Source organism: Ornithorhynchus anatinus, chromosome 16 (assembly GCF_004115215.2).
Source record: "Ornithorhynchus anatinus isolate Pmale09 chromosome 16, mOrnAna1.pri.v4, whole genome shotgun sequence".
NCBI lineage: Eukaryota > Metazoa > Chordata > Mammalia > Monotremata > Ornithorhynchidae > Ornithorhynchus > Ornithorhynchus anatinus.
The window spans coordinates 42,715,164-42,724,744 of record NC_041743.1 but is presented as its reverse complement, the minus strand read 5'-3'; positions in this window follow the sequence as shown (position 1 = coordinate 42,724,744).

Here is a 9,581-nt window from a genome sequence, read left to right as displayed (position 1 = left end):
CTGGGTAGATACAGGGTAATCAGGTGGTCCCATATGGGGCTCACCATCTCCATCCCCATTTTCCAGATGAGGGAACTGAGGCCCAGTGAATAATAATCATTCATTCATTCATTAGCATTTATTGAGTGCTTACTATGTGCAGAGCACTGTACTAAGCGCTTGGAATGGACAATTCGGCAACAGATAGAGATAATGTTGGTATTTGTTAAGCGCTTACTATGTGCCAAGCACTGTTCTAAGCACTGGGGGGATACAAGGTCATCAGGTTGTCCCCCGTGGGGCTCCCAGTCTTCATCCCCATTTGACAGACGAGGTCACTGAGGCCCAGAGAAGTAAAGTGACTTGTCCACAGTCACCCAGCTGACAAGTGGCGGAGGCGGGATTAGAACCCACGACCTCTGACTCCCAAGCCCGGGCTCTTGACCTCATCTGTCAAATGAGGATGAAGACTGTGAGCCTCCCGTGGGACAACCTGATGACCCTGTATCTCCCCCAGCGCTTAGAACAGTGCTCTGCACAGAGTAAGCGCTCAACAAATACCAACATCATGATTATTATTATGTACCAACCACTGTACTAAGCGCTGGGATGGGCACAAGAAAATCAGGTTGGACACAGGCCCTGCTCCACACGGGGCTCCCAGTCGAAGGAAGAGGGAGAACCGATTTTTTTTTTTTCAATACCCATTTTACAGAGGAGGAAACGGACCCGAAGAAAGGACTTGTCCCAAGTCACAGGGCAGATAGTTAGCAGTGCCGGGACAGGAACCCAGATCCCCGGATTGCGGGGCCGAGGCTCTTTCCACTGGATCGTGCTGCTCCCGTGGCATAAACCGCCCCCCCTTCATTTCCCCCCGCAGAGTGTTTGGCGCTTAGTAAGCGCCGCAGTTACCGCCGTTATGGTTACCGGTCCTCGCTGCGCTCTGCTCCGCACAGCTTGAGCACAGCAAGGGTACGAACAAATGGGAAGGAGGAGTCAAGCCAGTAGGCCTCGTGGCCTTCACCACCACTTCCTGCCCGTCCTCCGCGCTCTGTTACCATAGATGGTCACGTCTCGGCGCCGCAGCGAGCGGAGCGAGAAGCAGCCGTAGAGTCAAATTTGGCAGAGGGAGGCCCCGAGCGAGGTCTCTTTCCGGGGGCCGGGGAGCTCTGGCTGGATCCGAGCTCCTGTTACTCAGAGGGAATGAAATGTGAGGAATTTCAGCCCATCGCTACCGGGTTTCTATAATTACACTGACATCTAGCGATGTCTTTCGTCCGGGCCGTCCAGACCCAAGTACGAAAACGCGGTCGTCGTGAAGCGCTTCCAGGCGGGAGGCAGCCCGCTGCGGCCTCAACGCGATTTCACTTCCCTCTCCCTTCTCTCTTTAGGCCAAACCTCCTGCCCTGAAGAGCAGGTCAGGGCTCTCCCGAGGCTCACACTCTCCACCCAGACACTTATCCTCTCTCCCTCCCTCGGAGCTATAATTATTTCTAAAAAAAAACCCAACAAGTGTCTGCTTCCCGCCCCCATCCCAAGTGTATGCAGTCTGGGAGGCTTCTTCCATCCTTCCGTTTGGTGCCTGGAGGAGGTGGATGTGGGCCATCGCCTGCCAAGAATAACCCTGTTAAACTTTCCTCCCGGAACCCCCAAGGACTCGGGAAACATGCTCCCATCCCACTCTATCCCGGGATTGCTCTGAGAGGGAGGGCTGGCCATCAGACCCAGAGTTCCTCTTTCCTAATTCCCACCCGCTGCGCCGACCTCCCTCATCCGTTTTGGTGATGGCATCTGTTAAGCGCTTCCTATGTGCCGAGCACCGTTCTGAGCCCCGGGGTTGTCCCCCGTGGGGGCTCCCAGTCTTTCATTCACTCAATAGTATTTATTGAGCGCTTACTCTGTGCAGAGCACTGTACTAGGCGCTTGGAATGTACAATTCGGCAACAGGTAGAGACGATCCCTGCCCATTGCCGGGCTTCCGGTCTTCATCCCCATTTGACAGATGACGGAACCGAGGCCCAGAGAAGTGAAGCGACTTGCCCAGAGTCACACAGTTGATATGTGGCGGAGCCGGGTTTAAAACCCACGACCTCTGACTCGCAAGCCCGGGCTCTTTCCACTAAGCCACGCTGCTTCTCTTCCCCTGAACTCATCTCTTCCTTCTTTTAAAACCCGATTTTTTTAAAAAAAATGAAGTGTGCTTCCTCCAGGAAGCCTTCCTGGATTAGTCTTACTCCATTGTCCGGGCTAAAAGTACGGTAGAGGTGACATTGCCTCTCTTGATGATCTTTGGGGGCACCGACAAGGGGCTCTTCCACTTCATGCCCTCCTTCCACCCCCTCTCACCCTGCCCGCCATCAGGGACTCAAGCCCTGTGTCCCCAAGGCGTGTGGGAACCCTGATACCCCCGACACCAAAAGTGAAGCAGCACGGCCTAGCGGTTAGAGCGCAGACCCGGGAGTCAAGGAGGATCGGGTTCTAATCCTTGTCTGCTGTGTGACGTTGGGCAAGTCGCTTCACTTCTCCGTGCCTCCGTTCCCTCCCCTGGAAAATGGGGATGGAGACCGTCAGCCCCATATGGGACACGGACTGTGTCCATCCTGATTAGCTTGTATCTACCCCAGGGCTTTGAACAGTGCTTGGCACATAGTTAGTGCTTAACAAATACCATAAAAAAGGCCTTTAATTAATTAACGATGGTATTTGTTAAGCGCTTACTATGTGCCAAGCACTGTTCTAAGCGCTGGAGTAGATACAAGGTCATCAGGTTGTCCCACGTGGGGTTCACAGTCTTCATCCTCATATGAGGTCACTGAGGCACAGAGAATGACTTGCCCAAGGTCACACAGCTGACAAGTGCTTCTACATCCCCATTTTACAGATGAGGTCACTGAGGCGCAGAGAAGTTAAATGATTTGCCCACAGCTGACACGTGACGGAGCGGGGATTAGAACCCACGACCTCTCACGCCCAAGCCTGTGCTCTTTCCACTGAGCCGCGCTGCTTCTCGAGAAGGAGCGGCAACGATGACAGCGAAAGGGGTCAGGGGACGGGGGATCCAGGAGTCGGATGTCGGCCCAGCCCTGACTCCATTTTGTCCTCATCCAGGGCCCCTGCAGCTCTATTACTGGGAAACCCTCTGGCCCCATCATTCATTCATTCATTCATTCAATAGTATTTATTGAGCGCTTACTATGTGCAGAGCACTGTACTAAGCACTTGGAATGGACAAATCGGTAACAGATAGAGACAGTCCCTGCCCTCTGACGGGCTTACGGTCTAATCGAGGGAGACGGACAGACAAGAACAATAGTAATAAATAGAACCATGGCAGGTGGAGACCAAGTAACAGCTTCCTCCCGTTGGACCCTTCCCGTTGGAGGGGGGTGGTCCGTTTTCCGGGGGTCAAAACATCCTGAAATGCCCTATGAGGAAGTGTGAGGATCCAGGCTATTCTTAACTTCTCTGTGCCTCAGTTACCCCATCTGTAAAAGGGGGATTAAGACCTTGAGCCCACGTGGGACAACCTGATCACCTTGTATCCTCCCCAGCGCTTAGAATAGTGCTTTGCATATAGTAAGCGCTTAACAAATGTCATCATTATTATTATTATTATAGATAAGGACAGCGGCCCAGGATTCTGGGACAAGGAACCCTCTGGCTTCTCAGGACCCCTCTCCAGGGAAAGTCTTTCGAATGCCTTGCCAGGCAGTGAGGACTAATGGAAAGAGCAGGGGCCTGAATCTCAGGAGAACCGGATTCTAGTCCCAGCTCTGCCCCTAATCTGCTGCGAGACCTCGGACCAGTCACTTTACTTCTCTGGGTCTCCGTGCGTGGCGCAGTGGAAAGAGCCTGGGCTTCGGAGTCAGAGGTCATGGGTTCGACTCCCCGCTCTGCCCCTTGTCAGCTGTGTGACTGTGGGCAAGTCACTTCACTTCTCTGTGCCTCAGTTACCTCGTCTGTAAAATGGGGATTAACTGTGAGCCTCACGTGGGACAACCTGATTACCCTGTATCTACCCTAGCGCTTAGAACGGTGCTCAGCACATAGTAAGCGCTTAACAAATACCAACATTATTATTAAATAGGGGATAAGACTGTGAGCCCGTCGTGAGCAGGGGTGGTGTCTTTTTGTTGCTGAATTGTACTTTCCAAGCGCTTAGTACAGTGCTCTGCACACAGTAAGCCCTCAATAAATAATGAATGATTACTTGTTCTCTCTCCATCTTTAAGCTCTCCCTGCCTCCATTTCCTCAACTGTAAAATGGGGCTTCAACACCTGTTCTTCTTCCCACTTCAAACTTTGGGCCCCATTTGGGGCAGGGGCTGTGTCTGATCTCATTGACGTGTACCTACCCCAGCACTTAGAACAGCGTTTGGCACATAGTAAGCGCTCGACAAGTACCGTAAAATATTAAGTCTGAGCCCCCGTGGGACAAGGACTGCCCAATCTGACACAGTCAGCACTTGGGCACGGTAATTGGCAAGGAATAAGCACTCAGTAGATCATAAATCAATCAGAATCAACCGGAGAACGGCCACATCCGGAGAAGAAATGGAGCAATGAAAAGGGAATCGTTTAAGTGGCCTCAGAGCCACAAGGAGAGTCGGTGGAGAGGATGGACGGATGGGAAAGTGGCAGAGTACAAGGATATGCATCCAACACTGTGGGGGTGGGGTGAGTGCATTGCTTAGGTGGTTCAGCGCTTAGAACGGTGCTCGGCACATAGTAAGCGCTTAATACCGTAATTATTAGTATTATTATGGACCCAAATGCATGGGTGGCATAGAATGGAAGCTGAATCGGAGGAGGAAATGAGAAGTTAGTCAGGGAAGGCTTCCTGGAAGAGTTAGGATTTTAGAAGATGGGGGAGAGCAGGGGTCTATCGGCTCCGAACAGGGAGGAAGACTCCGGGCAGAAGGGACGACGTGAGTGAGGGGTTGACAGCCGTGGAGATGAGATCCGGATACCACGAGCAGGAGCGAAGTGGTGGGCTGGATTGTAGTGGGATATGAGGGAGGGGAGGGAGGAGGGAAAGAGAGCCTCAGGGAATGTGGGAGGAAAATTGGACAAACCAGAATTCCCAAAGTCCAGGGTAACCACTTGTGACCCCAAGAACTCTGGACTCTTTGTTGATTCCCTCCAACTGTTTCTATTGTCGTAAGGTTGTGAGCCCAAAAATGACCGAAAGGAATGTGAAAGAGCTTTGGGAATCAAAATGCTATACAAAATCTAGGTTTTTCTGGGCCAGTGGAAAGAGCATGGGACTGGGAATCAGGAGCTGTGGGTTCTAATCCTGACCAAGTGATACTGAGCAAATCATTTAACCTCTCTATGCCTAAGTTTTCTCATCTGTCAGATAATAGTGGTGGTTAATGGCTCACTATGTGCCAACCACTGTACTAAGCGCTTGGAACATAGTTAGCGCTGAACAAATACCATTATTATTATTATTACTAAGCACTGTACTAATGGAGATTAATTATCTGTTCTTTCTCCCTCTTAGTTTGAGTCTCACGTGAAACAGGGATTGGGCCTAATATAATTGTATTGTTCTTGGCATATAGTAAGGGCTTAAGAAATATTATTATTATTATTATCCTTATTTAAATAATAACAAATGTCAGTACTAGTTATGCCATTACCATTACTTCAGCAAGTCACTTCTCCTCTCTGTGCCTCAGTTGCCTTACGCGTAAAATGGGGATGAAGACTGTGAGCCCCATGTGGGACAGGGACTGTATCCAGCCTGATTAGCTTGCATCTACCCCAGGGCTTAGTACGGTGCCTGACTCAGAGTAAGCATTTAAATAAAAACCGTTAAAAACAACAATAAAAACTAGTAGTTATAATCATTGAGGGCAGGGAATGCGCCTGTTTATTGTTATATTGTACTCTCCCAAGCGCTTAGTACAGTGCTTTGCAGACGGTAGGTGCTCAATAAACTCGATTTAATTGATTAATTAAGTAGTTAATTGATTAATAAACCCAAGACTCGGGGGCTGAGCTTGCGAGTCTAAGGACTTCCAGTAGATGGCATCAGTCTCCAATCCTGGATATCTGTTCTTTCCAGTCAGGCCTATTTATTGAGCGCTTATTGTCTGCAGAGACTGTACTAAGCGCTTGGGAGAGTACAGTATAACAATAAACAGACACATCCCCTGCCCACAGCGAACTTAGAGCTTAGAGGGGACTAGCCCAGCCTGTTTCTCATCCCCTCCTTCTCACCTGCCCTCTCAAATTTCTACTCCTCAAAGCCCCAGGGAAGAAGGGGTTTCCTCCCCACGTGGAGCTCTGTTCCAAACATTTATTACAGACAGGAAGCGCTCAATAAATATGATCGATTGACTGGCTGACCGACAGGGCTGAGGGAAGGGTGTGGTGTGAGGGGAGAAGGCCGGGATCCTGGGGTCCTGCAGATAACGTCCCAATGGACGTTAGGATCAAGTCCCCAGCATTCGGGCCTTGGGGGGAAGAGGAGGAGAAGGCCGAGAGAGGCAGAAATGGCCGATAGCCAATGGAAGGACTTATTTATCCCCCTGGGAGGTGCAGCGGAGACCCCCCCAACCTCCGCCTAGGATCCGCACCCCGGGGCGGCGGCCGGCAGTTTGTTGAAGTCAGGCCCAGGCTTGCCGTGGTTCCTGCCCAGCGCAGGGTCCGTGCCAGGGGATGTGGAGGGCTTTGGGGCCTGACTAGCCCGGATCATACCCACAATTAATGATAACAATTATGGAACTTGTTAAGTGCTTATTATGTGCCAGGTACTATTCTAAGATAAAGGTAGAGGCAAGTCAATCCAGTTGGACTCAGTCCCTCTCCCACGTGCAATTCACACTCTTCAACCCCATTTTACAGATGAGGTCATGGAAGGCCAGAGAAGCAAAGTGACTTGCCCAAGTTCACCCGGAAGAACCGGGATTAGAACCCAGGTCCTTCTGCCTCTCAGGCCCGGGCTCTATCCACTAAGCCGCCCTGCTTCTCATCCAAAGAGTGGGCACCATTTGTCACTTAACTGTTTTGGGTCCAGGGTCCCCTGGGGGCTTGGGCATGGGGTGGGTGGGAGTCGGGGTGGGGGGAAGAGGAAGGGAGGGAAGGGAAAATAATGATTATTAACAACTGTGGTATTTGTTAAGTTTTTACTACGTGCCAGACAGCGTGCTAAGCACTGGGTTGGATACAAGCAAATACAACCACGTGGACCTCACGGTCTCAATCCCCATTTCACAGATGAGCTAACTGAGGTCCAGAGAAGTGAAATGACTTATTGAGGTCACCCAGCAGACAAGTGGCAGATCCAGGATTAGAACCCATGACCTTCTGACTCCCAGGCCAATACACCACGCTGCTTCTCCACAGAAGGGGAGGTGAGGAGAGAGGCAAAAAGGGCAGGGGAAGAGAAGGGGAAGGGAGGAGAGAGGAAAAGAGGGAAGGGGAAGGGAGGCGAGGAGCCCTCCCCACCCGCTCAGTCAACTGGAGCGTCAGCAGCGAGGGGCAGCCAGCCCCGGCCTGCTCCGGCCTCGCCGTCCCACAGCAGCGGGCAGGAATGCAGTTGTGTCAGCCGAGGTTGGGCAGCGGAAGCCACGGGGTGGGCAGGAATGTGGAGTGCAGCTGCCCCGGCCCTCCGGGATGGGGGGAGAAGGGGGGCAATCTCCACCAGTGCTCCGCCCACAGCTGTCAGGCCCAGGCCCGGGCCCGGCTGGAACCAGGACCAGCCACCCGAGGGGCCGACAGCTCACCGGGAACGATAATAACCATTATAGTAATTATAGCCATGGTACTTAAGCATGTGCCAAGCACTCTTCTAAGCGCTCTTAGGTACAAGTCAATCAGTTTGGAAAGAGTCCCTGTCCCGCTTTGGGTTGACCCTCAAAATCGCCATTTTACAGATGAGGTCACTGAAGCTCAGACGTGAAGTGACTCGTCCGAGGTCACATGGCAGACATGTGGCAGAGTCGCGATTAGAACCCAGGTCCTCCTGACTCTCAGGCCCGGGCTCTTTCCACTAAGCGACACTGTTTCTCCTGCTCCTTGTCCGGGTGCTCCGAACCCAGCCGGTGGGGGCAAGGATCACCAGAAGGGGAGCGGGGAAGACTTACTCTAAGCTTGTTGTGGGAAGGGAATGTCTGTTATTGTTATATCATCCTCTCCCGAGTGCTTAGTACAGTGCTCTGCACCCAGTAAGCGCTCGATTAATACGATTGAATGAGTGAATGAACGCAACCACCCAGTGGGCCATGGGGAGGGGGCCAGGGAAAGTCGGAAAAGAGGTCAACTCATCACCAGCAGCCTCACCAGCCCCACCCCCCTATTCCAGAGTCCCAGGCCCCGCCTGATCCCGGCAACGTGGGTCCAGTCGGTCCAGCTGCCGGGGGCGAGAAGGGCCGGGAAGGGGCCACCTGCCCGGAAGGCAGGGGGGGAGGGGGTTGAGGGGGCAGGGAGCGTGCCGGGAAGGGGAGGGGGTTTGTTGTGATTGTGCTCCCGGTTGTCAAGGAAAGGAGAGGAGAGCCCAACTGGGAGAGGCCCAAGTCCTTGAGGAAGAGATCCATAGGGAAGGGAACGGGGAGAGGCCACGAAGGAGGATGGAGGGGGTGGGCTGGGAGAGGAGACGGGAGGTGAGGATGGAATAATAATTGTGGTATTTCTCGAGCGCTGTTTTAAGAGCTGGGGTGGATCCAAGCAAATCGAGTCGGACAGAGTCCCTTTCCCTCGTGGGGGCTCAGTCTCCATCCTCGTTTTACAGATGAGGGGACTAAGGCCCAGGGAAGTGAAGCGACTTGCCCAAGACCACACAGCAGACAAGGGGCAGAGCCGGAATTAGAACCTATGACCTTCGGACTCCCAGAATGGGAACCAGATGGGATGGGGGCAGAGTCAGGGGTCAGGGTGCCCGCCGGGAGGCAGGCTGGGGCAGGACCACTCTGGGGGTGCGTAGGTGTGAGGGGGTACGGGTCTGAGCGCCCGGCAGGAGAGTAGAGGATATTGGGTGAGGGGCGGCAGTGGCTGGGCTGGGCTCCCCACACCTCCAGCAGCCAGAGAACCCGGCACCCGGGTGCAGGCGAGGACACAGTCCCGGCCCTTGGGCGACGCTGGTCGCCCCACTTTCCCTCCTGCACCTGCTCCCCCCGGGGCTCCTCCCGCTCAAACCTCTGACAAGCAGGAACTTGGGTACCCCACAATAGCTCCCTTCCCTCCTCCCCTCCCAGCCGCTCCCCAACGTCTCGCCGGCCCCGCTGCTGAAAAATGCAGTCACCGAGGATGAAATCACCCACCCCGCTCCCTCAGGCTCTGGGGGGGCAGAGGCCCAGACCCCCAGCCCCTTTTTCCAGCCAACTCCCAGAGATCATTAGATGAGGCCAAGCTTGTCCCAGCTTGGTGGGAAAGAAATATCAAGGAGTAAGAGGAAGAAAGGGCTATGCAAACCCCGGGGGGGGGGGGGGGGGGGGGGGTGGCCGATATCCACGTTATGACAATGACTCTCCCCCACTTCAAAGTCTTAATGAAGGCCCATCTTCTCCCGAGGTCTTCCCTGACTAATCCCTCCTTTCCTCTTCTCCCACTCCCTTCTGCGTCACCCTGACTTGCTCCCTTCGTTCATCGCCCCT